Source organism: Clarias gariepinus, chromosome 4 (genome assembly GCF_024256425.1).
Source record: "Clarias gariepinus isolate MV-2021 ecotype Netherlands chromosome 4, CGAR_prim_01v2, whole genome shotgun sequence".
In the NCBI taxonomy this organism is placed as follows: Eukaryota; Metazoa; Chordata; class Actinopteri; order Siluriformes; family Clariidae; genus Clarias; species Clarias gariepinus.
The window spans coordinates 16,393,692-16,418,125 of NC_071103.1; the positions used below are offsets into that span (position 1 = coordinate 16,393,692).

At 36.2% G+C, this 24,434-nt stretch overlaps 1 protein-coding gene across 3 annotated transcripts in view; it reads left to right on the plus strand.

Annotated features, from left to right (window-relative positions):
- Positions 1–290: 290 nt before the first annotated feature.
- Positions 291–24,434, plus strand: part of osbpl3b (oxysterol binding protein-like 3b) — a 68,057-nt gene continuing 43,913 nt past the window's right edge. For 2 of the 3 annotated variants that reach the window (XM_053494173.1, XM_053494175.1), the window contains exons 1-2: positions 291–624; positions 13,895–14,009. The gene's annotated coding sequence lies outside the window, so the exon portion shown is untranslated. Of the gene's footprint in view, positions 625–13,894; positions 14,010–20,031; positions 20,137–24,434 lie in introns of those variants that run through there. The other variant, XM_053494174.1, reaches the window with a different exon arrangement.

A 24,434-nucleotide genomic window follows, 5' to 3' on the forward strand; every position in this document is an offset into this window, starting at 1 on the left:
CCCTAATAAATATAACATTTATTAGAAGAAATTTGATGCGGCCAATGTTGGAGAAAGTCCTCTTTACACACACAATTTTAGGGGAACACATCTGCGGTTCATTCAGATGGGCGGCCGCTTCTGGGGGGGAGACGCTGCGCCTGCGTCACGGAGCGACGTTGATCAGGGTAGAATAGCCCCGCCTATTATTGCAACCCTTCTCCTTATTGGCTTGGAGGGGTGTCAATCACTCTTTGAAGGCACAACCCCAGCTGATTGTGGACTGCTCTTTCTGAAAGTAGGCGCTCGTCGGACGTGACATTCTATACTACTGTGTAGGTGATCTGTTGGAGGAAAACCCATACGAAGAACGGAAATATCTGTTCACTCTGACATTTTCAGATCTGCTTCTTATTGGGGAGAAGTTGCGATAGTGAAAAGGAGTGGAATAGTTTCTTAAATCTAAGGCGCTTCTATTTGTATTTAAAGTAGTGTAGTAGAAGCGTCCATACTCCACTTTTACTCTTCTCTACTCCATGTCCGTGTTGCTGCCTGTGATTTCTTAAAGCTTCCGACACACCAGATCACTTCTCGTCTTTTGCCGGAAATCGGAGCTGAAACACGCTTTAGCTTGCCGACAAGCAGGTAAGTGAAACGCCTGCCGTTACTTCACACTTCATCATAGCCGGTGATGGATTATCCTGTACCCGCCTGCGTGGCATGCGATCCAACGGCATGTTATTACCTAACTGGTCGAGCCGTGTACGTTTAGCCCGGAGCCTGGAGAATAGGATGCGAAACAAAGTTCACTAAAAAAAAAACGAAAGTTTCCTACGGCTTCTTCGAATAAGTAAAAAATTTTAAGCTTCATAAACATAAAACTTTTTTTGAAAAAAGTTCACGGCTTACATTTGCTGGTCCGCTGCACTTCCTGGAAAAGTTTCATACTGGTTTTAAACATTTTTTTAGTTTCTATTTGGTTTCCCAGAGTACACTATATGGACAACAAATATTTTGCAAAATTTACAATGCCATTGTATCCACATAAATACAGAGTTCTCCTTTTGCAAATGTAACAGCTTCCACTTTTCTTGGAGGGCTGTCCACAAGATTTTGGAGTGTTTCTGTGGGGATTTGTGCCCGTTCGTTCTGTAGATCATTTATGAGGTCCGATACTGATGTTGGATGAGAAGGTCAGACTCGCAATCTCCCAGTTCCAGTTCATCCCAAATGAGCTTGATGGGGTTGAGGTCGGGGCTCTGTGCGGGCCAGTCGTCAAGTTCTTCCACACCGAACTCATCAAACTATGTCTTTATAGTCCTTGCTTTGTGCACTGGGACACAGTCATGCTGGAATAAAAAAGGGTCTTCCCCAATCTGTTGCCACAAAGTTGAAAGCATAGCATTGTCCCCGATTGTCCTTCACTATAAGGGGCCTGATTGAAAAACTTGAATTCATTAATTAACAGGCAAAAATAATTTGTTTGGGCAAATACATATACGTCTTATTTACGTCCATATGGTTTATATATTGTGCATGCATATGCCTAAATCCTATGTAAACCTGTTACTATAGTGATATAAACAGTTGTCTATATAACAGTTATAATATCGTTTTTCTATAACAGCATCATAAACATCACCATAAAACAACATATTATTCCTAATAAAGGGGTGTCATAAAGGCACAGTGGTTAGCACTTCCATTTCATAGCTACAGGGTTCAAATCTGTGTTCCAGTTACTCTCTATGTGTAGTTTTGCATGCTCTCTATATATTTGCCTGGGCTTCCTAAAAGTTCTCTGGTTTCCTCCTGCTTTCTAATGCATGCAGGTAGGTGGACTAGTCACACTCTCTCATGCCATGCAGATGGATGGGGTTTGATTCCCAGTCAGTGCCTCAAACCCAGCCACTGCTGTTCCCAAGGAACGATGGGAGGGGAAGCATTAAATGTATTTTGTGCCACAATTAATGTGAGCTTTGGATGGTCCATTGTGGGAACACCTTAATAGGAGCAGGCAAAAAAGCAACAATAACAAGTGTCATATTGTTTTGTCCTACTTTTTGCACAAAATTTCTACCAGTGTCCTTGATGCAAGCACTATGGCAGACAGTGCTTGCATCAAGGATACTTGTAGGAATTTGGGGCCTTACTTGATTTTTGCAGTAGGGAACAATTTTGGTGCCGGGAATCCACTTAAAATTCCTGAGCAGTAAAATCTTTACTGTTGATTTAACACATCCAAGTCCAATCTGACCTATCTAAACACTGTACGATGATGATTTGACACTCTGTGTTTTATTTTAAAACTGAAAACTTTGCCCTGTGTCTGCCAAGGACTAGTCTGACAAACCAGACCCCTACCAGCTCTAGAGAGCGTGACAGATTTGTCAAATTGTCCCACAAAGGGCCAATTACATGGCAGATAACCAACCAGAGACCTTTTTCCCCTGCAGCCTGTTAGCCAGCATGTAAGAATATCTAATTTACTCATGACTGAATGTAATCTTGAACAACATTTTAACATAGAATTCTCTTAATACTCAGTTAATTGTGTTTTTACATGGGTATAGGGAGAGTCAATCAGATTAAAATTTTGAAAGTCTTGTTGGTTGTATACAGGAAAGTGTACAAAAGAAAATATATATGTTGTGTTTAAAGGGTACAGTGTCTGAGGCTGAGACAAGGACATTCAGGTCCAAAAGTCCATTGAACACTGCCATAATCTTTGTAAATTTGTCTTAGTACACCACCACAATGGCTTTGAAGTAAAGCAATCAACATGTGATCAATTTTTATTAAATTATAAAATGGCAAAAACATGCATAATAAAATAAAAATAGGTAATAAAACGCTTAGTAAACAGGTTAATTTTAAAAACTGGTTTAAAAGCAGACAGAAACTGTGGACTGTCTGGGAAGACATTCCAAAGATGAGGTGCAGTAGAGCAGAAAGCTCTATCCCCTACTGGACAGAGCTTGGGCTCCAGCAGACGAAAGAAGCTTTTCTTTCCCGGTTGGAGGTTAGGGGAGACAGATGTTCTTTAAGATAACCGGGGACAGTCTTATGGATGCGCTAGTGGGTCAGAAGTAGAATTTTATAGTCATTTCTGTCGAAAATATAATGCAAGTGAAAAGAATTGCAGGACAGTTATGATTTGGTGAATTATCTACATGGTAAATATTTATTGACTGTATCCCTCATTTAATAAAATATCTGTAAATAAGTAAAAAATTTAATTATGTGGGTCACCCACATACAATTAAAGAAATGAGACAGATTTACGCACTGGTCAATTATGCTGCATGTCAATTCAGAACATTTTGCACTAATATTCAGGTTTTCTCGTCTGGGCTTTATATCTGTGTGTTCACAAATGCATGGATTTATAGAGTAAAAAGAGGTGCTTTATATGTTTGCGATTTGTGTTTAAGAGTAAAATTTTACTAAAAATCCTTGACTAAATGTTTAACATCTTTTGTTATACAGTATATGGGCTCTAAGCACTGTGCAGTTGTAGGCAATTATATTATTGTGTCCATAAAAAAGCATGGTGTTCATTATCATTTCAAGTTTAAAATAATTTTATACATTATATAGTATTTATTTTCTTAATTCCAGCAGTGTGGAAGGTGTGCTTTCTCTGGAGTGATTACTTAGCTTTATGAAGGAGTCAGGTAAATCTAGTTATTTTTAGTTTAAGTTGTATATTATTTTCATACAATGCAAATGCTGATCTTTGATCAAGCTTAGATATATTTGGATAGATCAAAGTCATTAAACATAAAATATTTAAAGAGTGTAATGACCATTCTTATGCACACACATACACACATATCCAGGGTGGGCCATTTATATGGATACACCTTTATAAATTCGGGAATGGTTGGTGATATTAACTTCCTGTTTGTGGCACATTAGTATATGTGGCGGGGGGGAGGGACTTTTCAAGATGGGTGGTGACCATGGTGGCCATTTTGAAGTCGGCCATTTGGGATCAAACTTTTTTTTTTTTAAAGGAAGAGGGTCATGTGACACATCAAACTTATTGGGAAGTTCACAAGAAAAACAAAAGTGTGCTTGGTTTTAACATAACTTTATTCTTTCATAAGTTATTTACAAGTTTCTGACCACTTATAAAGCAGTTATAAGCAGTTTGCTAACTGTAGCATGAGAGATGGGTGGTCTCGTAGGGTGTCTTGCATTGAAATCTGCTGCAATGACCCGGTTACTGCGTTTACCAGACATCAACACACAATTTCTATCCGTTCCTCACGTGTCATTAGTATGTAAACTGCTAATAACTGCTTTATAAGTGGTCAGAAACTTGTAAATAACTCATGAAAGAATAAAGGTTCAGTAGTAATCCAGTAGTCTTTGAATGTATTATAGTATAATGTATCTCCAGGAAAATATCTGTATACCGTAAATAAAAGAAAGGTTTTGACTGTGCATTGGTTAAAACTCATTGGTTTCATAAATTGGAGGACCCAAGAACCAGTTTTGGAAAAAAAAATTTGTCCATCTCTATGTCTGTCCAGATTATGTCACATATGTCACATATGTCACAGCAACTAGCGTAGTTTTTACTCATTCAATGCTTTCGTCATAAGGTTCGCGTGGCTATAGGTGTCACTCAGCAGAGGCAATCAGTTCAACACCTTTGCCAGGGTGGGCCTGGTTATATGCGTCACTTAACTGATTCAATCACCGTGATAGTTTACTTTGTATACACAGAGTATGCGGAAGACAGAAACAACTGTAAGGCATCTAATAGCTGGCACTCCTGAACACAGTGCGACTCATCATGGCTTACTCCAAAAACAGGATGTTACACTATGAAAACTGAACCTTGCACCATAAGTGAAATCAAAATTTTTAGCAGAAGGGAAGTTATGAGCAGTTATGTGCCAGATTATGAACTGCAAGTTTTGCGTCAAACTGTGGGTGCGTCTTAAATCGACAGACTTTTATCAATCATTTGTGCAGTACTGTACTGAGATATCTGTCTAAAGTGTAAACTGTACCATAAGGGAAAATAAAATGTTGAGTAAAAGTTATGTTATGAACAGTTATGTGCTGGATTTAATAATCTACTTTAAAATAAGCAACTAATAAGCTAGTTGCTCAATGCAACGCAATAGATGTTAATTAGAAAAGCTAACCTGAATATTTTTACGGATATACTAATATTTTCATCACTGAAATAACAGTGCTGAAGTGGTATAAGTAAATTTTAACACGCTGGAGTCCTTTGAAGATGAATTATAGTCTGCTTTCCATCTACTTTTTCGATTTCTCATCTGTGATTCACTCTCCGATTACTGAACAGGGAGTGTATTTGGCTGAAGACATAAGAAATAAACTACGCATAGGATACTCAACTTTACAAAATTGTATTTCTTTGTATTAATAGGTTAGGCTGATAATAATCAGGAAGAGAGTTCTGTCGTACAGAGAGACAGGAAGACATGTACATAGACTTCAACCTGAAAAAATATCACTGATTACATTAAAGCTAATCAGCTTAAGCTTTTAACTATTTCTAAAAACTCTGTAACCATCAATGCCGGGTACTAACGCAAGTTCTTTAATATTTCCCTGTCACCATGGTAGCAGACTGTGAAATCCATGTGCAGTAGAGTTGCATGCCAAGAGAAAAAGCCTGTTTAAGGCTCACTGAAATACCTTCACTATCATTATGGGGAGCTAAGGTGTCAATCAACAGAACAATTAAACTATTGTTATGCAAACGTATTTATTTTGTGTTTTTAATTAGACATGTTGCCTGTTATCTCACTCATACCATTTTAGTGTAGGAGTTGTAAGGAAGATCTTTTTTTCCCCCACAGTGTGCGTTTGTAGGAGAGCGAGACAGTCAAGCCACAAAGCAGCAAGGCACAGTAATGAAAGCATTAGGAAAAAAGTGCCTTATTATATTATGAGATTTATTGCATTAATGAAACATCTGTTTAGTTCCAGGTCCATATAGATGGGTGGATTCCAGGGGAGGTGATCACTGATGTAATGCTAATAATCATACTAGCCATCCACGTTACATAAATTATGAATATTTTTTAAATTCCAGTTGCAAAGCTTGAGAGTTGATTTAATATAAATGTTGTAGGTGTTACATAAAAAGCTGGACAATCTTCTGTCAAATAAATAAATAGAAATATTATGAATCATTAGTTTATCTACATAGCGTATTAACTTGACCGCCTTTTTTTTCCTTTTGCTTTGATTATGTCTCTGACATTGTTTTTGATAAACTTATGCAATGTAAAAAACATTTATTTCCGTTCAGAGTTGCCTTAATTTCTGTTCTAGATCTTACATTGTTGGGGGAGTCAGACTGTGGAATTAAAGTGTTCTCCAGCCAAAGATTTTCAATGGGGTTAAGGTCTGGACTCAGTTGGGGAAAATCCATGTGTGAGAATGATATCTCATTCTTCCTGAACCACTCTTTCACAATTTGGGCCCAGGGAAAAAAAAAAATCAATTGATGCTCACCTAATTTTTTTGGCACATCAACCTCTCTTTACCCACCATTCTTGAACTTGGGTTAATCTGGACTTTGGGTCTGGATCAGACCACATGACCTTTTTCCACTCTTCTACAGTCCATATGTTACCTAGCAAATTGAAGCCTTTAGATTAGAGTAAACAGCTGTTTAGTCCCAATCCCTTCACATTGTGCTCTTGGAAATGTGCTTTCTTTTACTACTAAACATAGCCATGAGTTCTACTGTTGTTTTTTAATTATATGATTTTACTAAGCATTTAAGTGTTATCCCATCACGCTCATTCCATTCATGTTTTTCCGACTATATTTCGTTTTCGAAGATGTCGATTACCACTATCCTTACAAATTTTAACAATTTGTTTTTTAGTTATTAACCCAGTTTTAGCAGCTTCAACAATCCCCTTTGTTGTTTTCTTTTACAGGACAATAATTTGACCCGTCTGAAACAGAGTGACATCATTGTCATGTTGTGAATAATTTTTTTTCACTGTAGAACGTTGAACTTGATGCTTCCTGATAGGGGAGGACCTTTCCTTTTCTGGTTTCTCTGTAACATGAAAATTTGCATCATTTTTGTTGGCTTCAAAACAGAGAAAAGGGAAATTACTATTGATCGTTCAGATCTCTCTTATAAGAACGTTATCCCATCACACCTGAATGCTCCAGTCCTGCAAATTGGCAAAAACTTTGCTTCTACAGCGGTTTGTACACCTGGTGATAATAATTAATCAAGCTGATGATTAGCAGCACCTGGCTGCAGCTTGCTCTCTAAAATCCTGCGGAATAAAACTAAGGGGATACTTAGTATTGCCCATATGTTTTTATTTATTTATTTATTTATTTATTTATGTGAAATAAATAATGGCACAGTGAAGAAAAGTTATATATTGTTATTTGTCTGAAGTTGCATGTGGCCAATACTCAGACCAACTATGATTTTATGACTCTGACTCTCTCTCTCTGTCTCTGTCTATATACAGTATAGAGAGTAAAGGGAAATGCTTGTTGATAGTTGCCATAATTAAAAAAATGTAACGTGTAATTCTTCTAAGGAATTCCGCACAAAAGGAATTTTTTTTTGGTCCTAACCAATCCTTTGTTTAGCATTTTTTGTGTGTTAACAAATCCTTTTTTTAGCATTGTCCTAGAATAAAGCACTTATGAAGGTGTTGCTAGATAACCAACACTGGGAATGTGACTTGTGTTTTATTATCACTAGAGCTCCTTTCTCTGAATTCCTCTGTGCTGGTGTGAACATGTGTCTTGAAGTATGTAGGGTTGGGCTGAAGTAACAAGCTGAATTCAGTGATCACCTATAGTGGGTGTTGTCTCTGTCTGCCAGTCCACAAAAACAGAGGTTTTGCCAGTTAAACTATGTTGTTTATACAAGAATACTGTACATGTTAACATCTGCAAATCCATGTATGTGTCATTATTTAAGGCTATACGTAATATATACGCTAAAGTAAATTATATGAAATAACATGGATCCATGTTTAAAAAATTTTGTTTCCAAAATTGTCCAAAAAAATACATGTGTACCTTATGTTATTTATCTTGAACTGTACCAAAAGTCTTGGAATAGTATTAAAGAATAATTGTACACCAATAGTTGCACACATTGTGTTTTATAGCTCTGCTACAAAGGTACATAGATACATGACATAGTTCTAGGCTAAAGAACTACGCATCAAATAATGCAAAGTGGTCACTCAAAGATACACCTTTTCTTCGTGCACTCACAGATACAGATATATATATATATATATATATTTTTTTTTTTCATTTATATATTTATATAAATTAAAGCCATAATTACTGATGAGGTTGTTTACTACTTCTTTTGTATATGTAATATTTTTAGTTTTTCTGCATTTACACAATATTAAGGTTTTAGTGTTAAATTATAATGATACATTTATTTGTTTAATGTTTTAGGCTAAACAGATACAGTACTTGACCTGACTTATAATAAAAGTCATAACACAAGTCAGTGTTAAAGTCATAATTTAGCAAGTGTAATGCTAAAGATTATCTACCTGTAATACCATTTAAGTATTAGTAACTTGATGCTTTCTAATAGGGGAGGACCTTTCACTTTCTGGTTTCTCTGTAACATGAAAATTTGCATACCTTTTGTTGGCTTCAAAACAGAGAAAAGGGAAATGACTATTTATCGTCGCTATAATTAAAAATACAGGAACTATATGGTTTCATGGACATTTCATAACATTACACATACTCATAATTGGGTAAATTGTGTGATTTGACGATCTTCACTGCAAAAGGAAGAAATCGGCACAAAGGCAAATTCTTTTTTGGAAATAACACCACATTTGTGTGAGCAAATCCCTTTTTAGTATTGTCCTAGGGGTACTGAATTAAACAATAAAAAGGTCAATAAGATTTTCTTTGAGATGAGGTCCAAATTTAATGTTTGTGTTAGTTTTCAGATCTATCTATCTATCTATCTATCTATCTATCTATCTATCTATCTATCTATCTATCTCTACTGTATACATACAATCAATTATAAGTCTATAAATAATAAGCACATTTTAAAAGGCATTTCAGTAATATTTATTGTTAATTTTCAGTAACTATTTTAAACATGTGGACAATTTAAACTTTGATAGCCTCAATTCAAGCATTTTACAGTCCCTAACCTCGGACTGCTCAAACTGGTGTTTTGACTCATGGTTTCACGTTACTGCTTTTTATTATTACCACAATTTTGTACCATATGAGACAAACTGGTGTTAAACTTCACCGCTGGAAGAATAAACATATATTGATCTGTCTATTCATTGACAGTTTAGTTTTCCCAGTCTGCTTTCCTTTTCTTGGAGTAAGCCAAGTGGTGTCTCACTATTGTTTATGTTTTTTGCACACATTCTGTCTATACACAGTAATATATCGCGTTGAAGTATAGCCACACCCTCCTCAAGGGGAAAAAGCCCTAGATTGCTGCTACAGTAGAGCCTTGGATTACGAGCATAATTTGTTTCGGAAGCATGCTTGTATATAAAAACACTCGTATATCAAAGCGAATTTCCCCTATAAGAAATAATGGAAACTCAGACGATTCATTCCACAACCCGAAAATATTCATATAAAAATAATTAATAAAGTAAAAATAAAACAATTACCTGCACACAAGTGATACACGCGCACTGAGACCGAGCATGGGAGACGATTATTTACAATTCCACATCTTGAGAGAGAGAAGAACCATTGCCTCAGTTGTGATCATGTGATGCTCGGCGTCAAAAAATATTTGTTAAACCGTCTCTGTGTGCAAGGAGTTTGCATGTTCTCCCCATGCTTGGTGGGGTTATTCCCACAGTCTAAAGACCTGCAGATTAGCCTAATTGGCATTCCCAAATTGCCCATAGTGTATCAGTGTGTGTTTGTGCGTGCCCTGCGATGGATTGGCACCCTGTCTAGGGTGTATCCTGCCTCGTGCCCTGAATACACAGACGATGAGTAAGTGAGTTAGTGAGTGTAAAGCACTCAAGGTGTCAAGGTGTTGCTCTCTCTGTCCATACTGTATATAGAGATTAAAAGGGAATGATTGTTGATAGTTGCCATAATTAAAAAAGCAGGGACTATATGGTTTCATGGACAATCCGCAACATTAAACTTACCAAAAATGGGTAATGTGTCGTTCTTCAAAGGAATTTCGCACAAAAGGAATTTCTTTTTTGGCAGTAACAGCATGTGCGTTAACAAATCCTTTGTTCAGCATTGTCCTAGAATGAAGCACTCATGTAGGTGTTGCTAGATAACCAACACAGGGAATGTGACTTTATTATCACTAGAGCTCCTTTCTCTGAATTCCTCTGTGCTGGTGTGAACATGTGGCTCGAAGTACGTAGGGTTGGGTTGAAGTAACAAGCTGAACTCAATGAATCGTTGAGCTCATTCACCTACTGTATAGTGGGTGTTGTTTCTGTCTGCCAGCCAAGTCCACAAAAACACTTTTCATAGTGTGCTATTCCTCAACTTGTTCCTCTCACTTTGAATATACTGTAAAATACCTTTATCGAGCAGAAAAATGACAGGACGGTGAGTAGCCATTTTGTATAAGGAAGTATTTGTTGGTAAGGTTGGACGCTTTACAGAACTCCTCTCCCCTAGAAATCATTGCGCAATCCATTTATTATATCCCTAAAACTTTGCAGCGTTTCTCGTCACGCACTTTCGAGACGACCCACACGTATTTTACACCGTTCCGTGCGGCTCGCTCTGGAATGTTGTGCTATGACTTTTGGTGGGGGGCCATCGGGCGGTCCCATGGACTTAACATTGAGGCCGGCGTCTGCTGTGACATCACTGCCCTGACTGTGATGCATCTGAGGGCTCGACCACGCACTGGATGGTGTCCACGTACATTAGCTGTGACCCGGCCGTTGCATAGGCACACTTAAAATTTCTCCAGAAATTTTAGCTTTCTAGTATTTATTACCTTTCTGCTTTTACAGTAGGTGTAACAACTTTTCATGTATGAGATATGACAAAACTTTTCATGTATAAGATATGACATCATATTCTGTTCAGCTTTGCTGCCCCTTAATGCTAGCTGTGACTGTGACATTGAAGCATCTGCCCTTTGAAAACAACAGCCTTATCATCCACCTCCAGATAAATGTGTTGCAGATGTTAGGCTCAGCTTGTGTCTGCTTAATGCCTGTGTGCTGTCCTCAAAAAGATCACACCATTAAGAAGAGATACTGCCTTCTTTCTATTTATGTACTGTACAGCTCTGTTTTTAGCCTCCTGCATTTAACTTGAATTACAAGGCCATTTATTTTTACTCTAGTTTTAATGCTGGTAAGTAAATCACTATTAAATATCCATTGTACTGTTATCGCATGATTTTAGCTGTATTTGACTTGCCATTATTCCTATTTTACAAATGATACATTCAAAAACTTTTTGGTGTATTAAGACTAGGTATTACCATAAAAACAAAGAAGGGTTAGGACCACTGATAAATATATTTATAATTGATTTATAATTTGTTATTCTTAACTTATTTATCCTCTAAATTTCTACTTTTTTAAAAAAATTCTGACTTCATTCTTAGAATTCTGACTTTAATCTCCTGTAAGGACTTAAGTGAGAGAGTCACTTATGACCCCTCAAAAAATTTGTTTAATGTCAGAATTCTAAAACTAAAGTCTCTTTCACAAACTACCTGTTTGTATTGATTTCAGTTGAATTTAATTAAATTTTATTCAATTCAAATCCATTTTATTCTATTGAATTTTTTTGAACAGTGGTCATTTTCGCAAAGCAGTTCTATGGAGTCTAAAAAAATAAATTAGGGAAATGAGTATGAAATGTGTGATGAAATATGTATGAATCTAAATGATCAGATTGTCCCTTATAAGCAAGCCGAGGATGACGGTGGCAACTGGTTATGTGTGTATTTCTGTGCAACATGAAGCACATTACACATAAACATGCATACCAAATGGAAAGATTTGATTCTAATTGTCAACGTGAGGATTTTTTTCTTTCTTTTCCTTGTCTCCTGGGAAACAACAAATAAAGAAAAAATAGTCTAGACACGAAATCTGCGCATCCCATGAGGGTACTATTTGTCTACTTCTGAAGAGCACAAATTAATAGCCAGTCAAAATGTGGAAGAGCTTCAAATAAGTGTTGATCATTAATCAGCAAAATAACACCGATCAGAATTGTGAGCTATTTTGTTTTCAAATCCCTATTCTTTCCTGTTTGCACAAATTGCAACTCCAGAAAGAAAATGATGTGATAGATTTGTGTTGTTTTTTGTTGTTGAGATTTTTGGATACGTCTTACATTTTGTCAGGAATCTCACAATGTGAAAAGTCTTGAAAGTCTTTATTTGTGTGACTAGGGTTTAAGGAACTCACAGGAGATGAATGTTGGTACTGTACAGTATATGTACAGTAGTGTCAGAAGTAAAGGAATGAATATTAAATCACATGGACATCCTACCAAATTATAAAGTATTATTTAAAGGTTTGGATTTCTGTTACTTTGGACATCTGTTAATTTTTAATGTTAGGTGGCTCATTGTACCAGCTTTGTGTTCAGGACTACACACTTGTTTAAGCCTAATCAAACTTGCAAAGTGTAAGGCCAAATAAATAGGAATGTACAGTTAATTCATATACTTAGTTTAAAGGTCCCATATGTGCCTGTTAATGCTGCAACTGAAATACCCATTAGTAAATTAATTTTTTATTTCTGTTTCATTGTTCTAATAAATGCTATTTGGCATTTAAAAATTGCATGTATTTTAAGAGTTAATGTGTGTTTGTGTGCCCTACAATGGATTGCCATCGTGCCGAGGGTGTACCCTGCCTTGTGCTCAGAGTCCAGGCCTCCAGGCCTCCCGCGACCCTGTACAAGGTCTAGAGAATGAGGGGGTGAGAGTGATGACTAAAAATAAAACTCAAAAATGGAAACGTGAAGCATTAAAAGGAAACATACATGCAGTAATCATGTCTTATTATAAAGCAACAACCTGATTTTTAATGGTTAGGCTTTGAAATGATACAGTTGTTGCCATTCAATTATGTAAGCTACTTATCTTGACTTTTGTAAGCAAAGAAAAATTTTATATAACATGACCTTCTCAATTTTAAGTTGAAAAAAAAAAGGACCAGATTGGAGTACGTAAGTGTTTTTGTTTTGAGAATTGGTAGAGAAGTGTGGCTTTTTGTGACGGCTGTGTGGAGACAGTGTTATTGTGTGTGGGGAGGATGTTTATGAAAGCAGTCAGCACTGCCGATGCAAATAAAATTTTGCCTGGGTATATCTGTTGGATGAAGTTGTGAGACTTCATTGCAATCCTTAATAAACACATCTGATGAATGCTGGCCTTGCTACGTTACCCCTCCCAAAAGTTTCTATTTGCATAGAAAGCAAATGATGGTTAGCAGCCACTCCTCTGCAAACAAAAACCACAAAACCTGTGATACTATACTTGGCTAGCTCTGTCTTATGTATGTAGCAAGTGTCTAGTTTCCATGTACCATCATTCACAGCCATCATCATTCTTATTTTGGCAAATATACATTTAGGATTATGATACATAGATGTGTGTAATATTAATTATACAGTTATTATATATATATATAAGTTATTATACAGGCTTTTAGTGCGTTAGTGCTTGATGAATGTAGCATGGCCTTTGTGAGAACGTTACAACCGAAATCTTACCTTTATGCTCTTACTTGTGGCTTGTGTTTCTGCTCAGACACAGCCACACAGCCGTGTACAGCTGTTTCCTACTTGCAGCCCTTTTTTTTCTTCGCAGCACTGTGGCCATCCAGATATAGTTCTTTATTAGTTCTAAACTTTGTTTCTGGTGTTCTTCTATATTTTGGTACAGGTGGACGTATCTTCTCATGTCAGGAGGATGCGGCTGGTGAAGCTGACTTCACATGACTGAGACATGGCACTGTGGGTCTACTAGGATGGTGGTGTTGCCTTTGCTGCTCTAATCAGTGAGTGTGTTTAGATACAACTGTCAAATTGGAGAACTTTAATGAAGTGGTGTTTGTGAGACATCATGAATCCCATAAAGACGTAAAACAGAACAAGGAGGATGTGGTTAATGCACAGGATGCACAGCATGGGAGATAAAGTTTGCTTGTAGAAAAAAATAACCTCAGCTTTTAAATACCTGAGAATACTCACTGCTTTGGAGACATGGGCATGAGTTTTATAATTCTCTCTTTAATTTTCTTTAGGTATTTATCCTACTGTCTGTAGGAAAACTAACTAAATAAAATAAATAAGTAGAAGTGGACAGCCCGAACCCAGGCAAAAGCTGTTCTACTACTACTAGAAGTGGGTTGTCTTTTTTGTCTGTCATTTTATCGATCTGATTTTAGTTTAATTATTATTCGGTGTTTACAGTACCCCACTTCTATACTTCTATTCTCAGGGCACGAGAATAAGCTACAGTTCCCTGCTACACAGAATAAGTGGTATAAAAGATTAATAAATGAATGAATAATGAATAATTATATGATTATTCGAATATGCAGTTATGTAGAGCAAACTCACAGTCATATTAAGTTTTAATAAAAAGCAGAATTAATTAACTGAATTCAGAATTTGAAAGTTTTGTCTCAAAACATTTAAATCCTTGGTAGACTGAGCCAAAATGTTATCATGGAAGATTTTAAAATGAGGTGACACAATGATGGAGATACGCATGGGTACAGGGATAATGCAGTATTGTAAGCACAGTCTAAGGAGTACATCAAGCAGAAATTTGTGTTAGAGAGTGTTCCACTAACCTGTCTTTTGCCTCTTGTAGTTCCAAGGTGTTTAAAAGTTTAAAATCTGCCAGTAATAGTTAGATCGATTGATCGATGGATAGATAGATAGATACAGTAGATAAATAGATAGATACTGTAGATAGATAGACAGATAGATAGATAGATAGATAGATTGCATAATTTGCTTTGTTTGCTATAGTACTTTAATGATTTAAAGATCCATTTAGGACATTTGGTATTCAGGTAGACCCCATTCTTCATCATAAAAGTTTGTCCACCCTACTTTAGAGAAGACTAAGCCAAGTTTAGTCTTAGCGTGTATGTAAAACTGGGCTTTCAGACCACATTTAAGATGCTCTCGATCTCTGAGCTAAATCTTGCACCGGCAAACGCACTAGTGCAGGCTTCTTGGTATCTTGCCAGAATTGGAGCCCATCTGTTTGGTCTCTCGGCGAGCCCATTTGGCCTGAAGCACTGCCGATAACTACAGGCTTGTAATGTAGCATTATTACTTTAGCGTCCTCTTTAATGGTCAGACTGCTTTTATCCTGGTCAGTGCATAACATGGAGATAGAAACAGTATTCGTATTTTTTTTTATAAGGTGCCAGTTTTTCAGCATTAACTTGGCAACACTGATCAGTTCATGTAACTGACAGGTTGTTTCAATCTCTGCTTTGAGATGGAGAGGCTTACAGATGTGGGCCATGTACTCATTAAAGCGTGTATGGATCTGACTGTTTTTGAAATCATGTGTGACTAAATGCAACTTGAAGTTTAAAGGGATTTTTATTCATTTTTTATGAACTCATTTAAAAAAGTTAGTACCCCCTCTTTAATTCTACGTGTGTTTGTGTAATAAATTAAAAATCATCTGATTGTAGTGGGTCTAAGTAAGTTGCAGCCATGTGCTGCTAATGATCACCCCCTGATTAATTGATCAGCAGCAGGTGTGCAGACCCATAACAGACTCTATAAAAGAAGTGTTAGCAGTTGGCTGGTCTGGAGCATTCAGGTGTGTGTTAACACAGTGCCGAGAGGGAAAGACATAGGCAATAGTCTTAGAGAAGCATTTGTATACCGATCTGGAAAGGGTTATAAAAACCAAACAATTTGGAGTTCAAAACACTAAATTTTTCCTGGAGTAGATTTCCCAACATAAATGTTGAAGTCCATTACAGGACAATAAGTAGAAGACTGAACAAGTATGTTTTGCTTGGAAGGTTTGCCTCTTCTGTCTAAAAAGAACATGGAAGTATTATAGAGGTTCACAAAACTGCATCTGAACAAAGCACAAGGCTTCTGGAACAATGACCTATGAACAGATAGGACCAAAGTGGAGTTGTTTGGCCTTACCCATCTGTCCAACGCCATGTTTGGGAGAAACATGCTAAACAGCCTTTTAACAGAAACACCTTATACCCACTTTCAAGCATGGTGGTAAAGGTATGAAAAATAGGGCTTGTTTTGCAGCCCTAGGACTTTGGCACTTTGCAGTCAGGTCAACTATGAACCCCTCTGTATACCAGAGTATTCTAGAGGCAAATGTGATGCCATCTGTCTGACACCTAAAGCTCGGTCGAAATTGGGTCATGCAACCAGATAATGATCCGAAGGAAACCAGTCAATCTATATCTGTACTGCTGAAAAAACATAAATAAAGGTTTTTGGAATGGCCTTACCAAAGTCCAGACCTCAACCCAATTGAAATGCGGAAAACTTCAGAGAGCTGTTTATGCAGTAAGCTCAACCACCCGAAGTAATGTTGTGAAGAAAAAAGGTCTAAAATTCCTTTACAATGATGTGAAAGACTGATAAAATCATACAGGAAACATTTCTTTAAGTTGTTGACAATAAAGGTGGATCTTCAAGCTATTTAAATTATGGGGGCTACTTAGTATTTCTTAGTACTGTATATATTACTTAGTATATACATTTTTATTTATATTTTTTTGCATTTTTGTTAAATAAATAATGGCACAGTGAAAAACCAATGTTTGTCAGAGTTTGTATTTATGTAATGCTAAATCTTGCTACCGTCAGATGATTTTCATTATGTTTTTACAGAAACACACAGAATTAAAAGAAGGGGTACTAAATTTTGAACATGATTACATATTAGGAATGAGATATAAATCACTGTTGAGGAAGTGAAACTAGTGCCCTGATATTAATCAATAATGAGGAAATGATACTGGCTAATGCTACAATTGTGCTGCACATGATATTTTTTTGTGATGTTTTATCTATCACTTCCTTTGCTGTAGAGTTATAAAAACCGACAGACAGACAGAAATCTAATTTTTTCAGATAACTTGTTATTAGCATTAGCTTGTGTGAGAGGAGCATAGTGTGAGTGGTGGTTCTAGTTTGACTTTTACAGTACATGCATCATTGGTGGCCTAAATCTGCAGGACCCAGTGGACAGATACAGTATGAATTACCATGTCCAATAAATCTAGTATGTGTGATCTTGTGTTTTCCTAAATAGTGTCTCGGTAAGACTGGAACCACATGTATGTTTTACATTTACGCTATATTAAATTTAGACTTGTATCAATTCTCACTAAATAAGACTGATTTAAGAAAATTTGCCTGATCAAAATCTCCATATTTATCACTTTAAGTGTAGAAACCTCAAAGTGAGATGTTCAAACCATTTATTCATCAAGGTGTCAACTTCAGAGGTGTACTTTAAACACATTTACTCTATGCAACTTCATTATTATAGCTACTGTCTTAAACACCTATTCCACTGAGCCGAATTTGCTCCTGAATCTACACCAATGCAAATTTATTATGACCTCTGGAGAGCTCTGTAAACGGCACCTTATTTGGGCTCGGTGTAAATTCTGACATGTTTAATAGCGCCCTTAGTGGCGGAAGGAAAACTGGAGCAAGAAGTGGTTATCGTTTTTTATCGCCTTCTTACCTGATTGGCAGTTGAAAATATTTGTTTTAAATGTAGATGGAAGTACTGACGAAATTAACAATGTGATATTTTAAGGAAAAAAAATTGTGATGATTTAACATGATTGCAAGATATATTACATGTTAAAATCCAATAGAATACAATATACAATAGAAATGTTTTTGATCTAAAATGTCTGTGGTTTGATCATTTTGGTTAATTTCATAATAAAGTCTGATGATAAATTTACCATATAATTTTTATTCCTAAAATATACCTGGCATAGCCACCCCCTTTCTAAAAAAGTTTGAAGTAAAATACACGCAAACGACGCCCTAACCTGCGCTCACCATGGCATTACCAACACTAACCATACATCTTACCCTGCATTGCTTAGGTTCTGTATATTCTAAGAGTAAAGTATAATATAATAATATCTGCATTGAGTTTTATCATACACAAAACAGTGCATCACTATTTATATTCATGAGAATATTCAGGGGATAACACACTTGATTAAGAGAGAATTCAACAAAACACACGCAATATCATGTGTAATGTATGACGGCTTCTGCACACAATCGTATCGCCGAAGCTCAGAATCAAGTCACAAAATAAACAGAAATAAATAGATAAAAAAATATATACACAGATTTAACTCTGCGGTCAAACAATAAGTAGACTGAAAATTAATAAAAATTATAATAACTGCAGCATTATTACTACTACTACTACAGCTATTAATAATAATAGTGATGATGATGATGAAGGGGAAAGTGCAGTCAAAGAAGAAGCGTTCTTGATACAAAAGAACAAGAGAAGAAAAGAAACGGAAAAATAGATACCAAATATATAGTGGGATTGTGTGTAACAGTGATTCTTTCCCTCTCTCTCTCTCTCTCTCTCTCTCTCTCTCTGTTTCCCTCTCACGCACGTGCGCTTTTTTCATAATCATGTTTATTAGCCTTTCAGTGTCTTATGGATATTAAAAGTGCTACATGATTAAATTCGAAGCAAATATGTTGCAAAAATGCAACATGCCTCTTTGGATAATACTATGTCGCTGCCTTCATACACTCTTTAATGTGTAACTTTGCTGTAGTCTAGAAATGCATTTAATGCCCATGGTAATGCATTGTGCCCTCACATAGTCGTACATGTGTGCTAATTACAACCTGATTACACAATTATTATTTCTCTTCACTTGGAGAGAACAAAGTGGCCAAGCCTCGTGACAGTGCCCTCCGGCTGGAGTATACGTATATGTATGGCAGAACATGTGCTCCATTTCTCTAATGTTTATAGGTCAGCGTCTATCCACACAAGGACACAAGGATACAGGACAATATGAGGTCATTATCACATTAATATAATAATTGTAATAATGTTGTAATGTTGGACGAGAAGACTTGGCTTGCAATCTCTGCTCTTGCTTTGTGCAATTGTTCGCACTCATGCTGGAACAGGAAAGGGCCATCTACAAACAAAAGTTGGGAGCATGAAATTGTCCAAAATATCTTAGTATGCTGAAGAATTAAGAGTTTCTTTTGCTGGAAGTAAGGGACCGAGCCCAACTCCTGAAAACCCACACCAGTTCTAACATGACTGCGCACCAGTGCACAAAGCAAGCTCCACAAAGACACGGATGATGTGGAAGAACTTGACTGGTCTGACCTCCTGTCGTGTCCTGACCTAATAAATAATTCCCATAAACCTTGTGGAAAGCCTTTCCAGAAGAGTTGAAGAGTACAAAGTGTGAGCCAGCATCATATAAAACCCTATGGATTTAAGAATTGGAAGTTACTCAAGTTCATGTGCATGTGAAGGCAAGCAAGTGAATACTTTTCTTTTGTTGAATACGAATGCTATTGATTGTGGAACAACTACAGTCTGTTACACCACTGAGATTCATTTTGTTAATCATTTAAATGAATCCAGATACACCACAGAATCATCCTCATGTGATATCATGTTCACTGAGAGTGAGTGGGTTAGTGCTGGACTGTTGGCTGTCAGCTTGAGCCTCATGTTTCAAACAAAGTTAACGGAAGCCATTTACAAGGCTGTTTTATCTGTATCATATTTCAGTATTATGTCAGAATGTAATCTCTTGATTTTTTTAAATATATTTCAGGATTATTTCAGAGTCAAATCTGTGACTATATTGGTGATGATAAAAATTTGTCATAGAATGCTGGTAGATTTCATTCAGTTAATGAGATATAACTTTCAGAGGTTGCTATAGTACAAGTACTATGCAGTTATTTGTTTGCTGACCCATTACAGATTCTCCCTCTAGCATTTCCTGTAGTGCTGTACTGTAGTGAGTCATACTCGGGAAGCCCGTGACTAAGTTCCATATCGTTTGAAACTGTTTCTTTTAGGGCGTCTCCAGCAAATCATAGCAGACGGATGATAAAGACATCCTGAAGCAGGTAGGGAGTTGGTTGCTTTGTGCATTTGTGTGGATTAGCCTTTCTTAAAGTGGTGTTTCTCAGTGGAGGGATTTAGTTGCAGTTTTTTAAAAGCTCATTTAAAGAGCATTTTTTAATTGCTTGGCCATGAAGAAGTTGTATTAAGAAATAAATAGTGCCAATGGTCGGGGTCTCTCTCTCTCTCTCTCTCTCTCTCTCTCTCTCGTAACCAATCAGGTGACTGTCAGGAGATGTTCTCTTTGTTACACAGTAACCCTAGGCAGTCATGCATATTTTATCGTTGGTGTTCTCTCCCTAAGGCAAGGGAGTATCCATGTTAGGTCTGTGGTATTCCACCATGTGTCTGCAAATCATATGAACAGTTTGACAACAAAAAGCAATTAACACCATTTTTGAACATTTATTGGTTTTGGCAAGAAGAAACACAGAGTACAGGTTAAGTGTAAAAACAGGGCTAAAGCTTGATGTTACAGAAATGCCTGATAACATTTCATGATAAAAGAAAAAAAAAACACAAAAGTATAAAAAAGTAATCAAAAACTGACTTGTGCACACATAAGGGGGGACAAGTTATATATATATATCAAATAATTGATAGGTCATAGGTGGAGACAAGACAGAGTCCTAAACAAATGCACACAGCACAACAAACAGAAGCACACAAAAGCAGCATTCATCACAGCGAGAGTGAATTCAGAATAATGATTTGACAGTACACTCACCAGAAATGTAATTGCTGATTGTTCGAACTAATCAGTATAAATTGTGCGTTTATAGAGTGCTTATTTGTAATTAGTTACAAATTGTTACAAACTGAGTGTGGCTCATTTTGATTGCACAAGCAAATATTCAGAGAACAACCACACTGACTAAGCTTTATAGAAGTCCTTACAGAAATATGCTATTATGAACTTATTAAAGGCGAGTGGTAATAGTATCATTTCCCCAAAGGACTGCACTTTTTTAGTTGGAAAAAACATTTGTTGAAAAATTATTTTGAGAACAATCACATCGAGGTCTTGCCCCTTAGGCAGTCAAGCCATGACAAACTGCCAGAAAATGTTTCCAATATATATAAAAAAAATCTTTTGTGATGATCTGAGTGGTTGTCATCCATCTACTGTAAGCCCTAGGGTTAAACATCCACAAGGCCATTCTTTCTCTTCATCCTTCATTACTCACCAGTTCCTGTATCCTTACTAGTATGATTTGATTAAAAAGATCATATTGCATTTATTTTAACATATGAACCTATAATATTTAACTATTAAACATACTGTAACATTTTCATTTAAACATATTTATTAGAGACGGAGGAAAATCAACTCAGTGATGTATCGTGAAAATTTAAGTATCCCCCTAAACTAATTAGATTTGTCTAATCTAATTAGATTTTTTATGTATTATAACTTATTTTTAAATTTGCCAGAAAAAATTAATGTTGCCTTTCCTCTATTATCCTACAGGTGATAAACTATTCACACATTGGCAGGCAGCAGAGCATCCTGTGTGGTACAAAAAAATATTTGCTAAGTTTGTTTAAAATTGTAAAAAAAAAAAAAACAAACTAAAAAAAAAGTACTATGGAACTGGGATATTTATATAATCTTATATATATATATATATATATATATATTGCAATACTGATTGAATTGGCAACTAGGTATCATGCTAATATTGTATTGGGTGGTATGAGTCATATATATACATTATTGACCAACTTGCGAGCATAATGTGTTCCAGAAGAATGCTTGTAATTTAAAGCGTAATCCAAAGCACTCATATATTAAAGTGAATTTCTTCATAAGAAATAATAAAAACTCTGATGATTTGTCCCACAACAACGGAATCACAGCTCTCTGACAGATGGGGACAAAAAGGGTCATTGTTGCAGTACAGTTACGAAATAACAGTCACTAGACTTGGACATGAAATGGAAGACGATTACCCACAAACCCACATTGGCTCAGTTGTGATCACGTGACGCTTGGCAGACAAAGCGCATGCGTACTACTCGTACTGTATGTTAAGACCTCGTTCGTTTATCAATGTAAAATTTATAAAAAAATTTGGCTCGACATGCAAAATAGGTTTCACGGTATTTTCTTACGCTGGAGTGGTCCAAGTACAACTGAATACATTTTACATTTTCTCCTTTTAAAATGTCCTAAATCTAATCTCATAGGATTGCAGGTCACCAGTGCTTTATAGTAATGGAGTCAGTTAGGGAGAGTTAAAAAAGTGCATGGCATGGACAACTTTTTACAATTAAAGTTGTCTATTTTATAGAATATCTAACATATTGCAGTGTTAGGGTATAATATGGATACCGAATCTATTTACTTTTAATGTCAAAAATGTTATTAATTGATTGGTTATTGATGATTGGTTAATTATTAATGATGCATACTTTTAAATGAGTGATTACACAAGTAATCATACTGTGCTTCATAAAACCCAGGAGTAGGTCATAACAACTACAGCAAGGTGTGGTAACAAAAATGCGTATTTATTGCTTTTTTTTCTGTTTTAGTAACAAAACTTTTTTTGCACTACATTTTGCACTAAATTATAATCCATTTTTCTTACAAAGACATAGTGTGATTTAGAAAAATAAATCTGTCTTTTATTTTAGAAATAACAAAAGTCTAGTGCTTCTGGCTCTAAATTCTCTATGCTCTATTCATGACGGTGTCAGAGAGAAGTATGTTGGTATAGTGACAACACTAATTTGAATTTTGAGTTTGAACAGCAATTGTGTTTAACACCTTATTTAATTATTTTTTTCATCCATGACTGATTTGTAAAATATTTTTTTTATTTTTCTTAGAAAGCATGGATATGCCATTTATCTGTTGAAATTAGTATCCATTGCTAGTGTGGTCAAGCCTGTCAGCTTACTGTCAAATCATTTTAAGAAAACTCTGGTTTAGAAAACATAATATAAGCCCTGGTCATCCACCATGTCCTTCCCTTCTGAAGCAGCACAGTCTCATCTTAAACACTGTCATCTCAGTAAACACAGTTGCTCCTCCGCTACAATTGGGGAAGTTGTCATTAAAAGAGTAAAAAGCTATGAGTCACCCCCCGGGTGTTAGAGGGAAGCAATAGCCAGCAGATTCTGTGCATTTTTTTCCAGCGCAATGAATTGCCTCTGTCTTTCTTCTCAGTTGTTATTAATGGAAAAGTCAACCGTGTTCAGCCGAGAGTGTGACTCTGTCCTACACAATTCACCTAAAACTTGTTTTTTCAGTTTTTTTTTTTTTTGCTGTGTTGAAATAAATTGTTTGCCATTTATATTTGCTTTCACATACCTAAAGGTCATAAAAAAACGAGAAAGAGAAGCACCTATACATTCACCCACACCACAAAATCCTAATTCTACAAATGGAAATACCCCAATCCTCTACACCTCACTTGCTTTTCTTGGAAAGCCTCTGTTGTGTAACATACAGTACATTTGCATAATGAAGCATAATTTCATGTGCTATGATATAATGCTAGAAGGTTTTTCCAGTGGTACCAGTAGGTTTTTCCAGTAAGCACTTTTCAGGTCCTTCTGTTTCTAAAAGTAAGGCAAAAAAATAATAACAATTCAACGACTCAGACAGCTTCCACTGAAAGCCGTAATCCACTACCACCTATTTGAGAAATTTAAAGCTTAGGATAACTTTTAGAATTTTGTTTTTACCCAATGAACTTCCACTGACAGTAAAAATGAGAAGGACTCTGATTGAGAAACAGAGGGGCAACACTCTGGAGAAGCTCCTGCTAACTAACCTGTTACTACATCAGCACTGGTGGCTTTTTGACACAACGTTAGCAGGTTATGGTGTAACACTCTGTACTGTGCATGTCATTGTACCTTTTTTAAGTCTATTTAAAAAGGTGGTCTTGGGTTTGGTAGAATGTACTGAGGCATGGGTTGAATCGAATATGAACCCAACTTAAACACAGAAGTTGATCTTCTGTTCAGAGCACGAGGTCACCGTCTCCTCTGATATTTCTATATGCATATAACACATATTGATCTCATCCTCTGAACAACGCAGCCATAGTAAATAGCTAAGAAAATTAGAAGTCAGGGAAAAGGGTGACTGTTGATATCTCCTCCCAACTTTTGATTTTCTTAAATTCTTTTGTTTTTGTTTATTGGTGACTCCAATTACAGGCATATTGCTACCTGCTGTATTAATATACACCTAGAGTGAAATCAGTGAGGTCTCTAACCTGCAACACTGTGCCCATGGCATAGAGAGATTTGAGAGCCACATGCCATTTGCTTAAACAAATAAAGA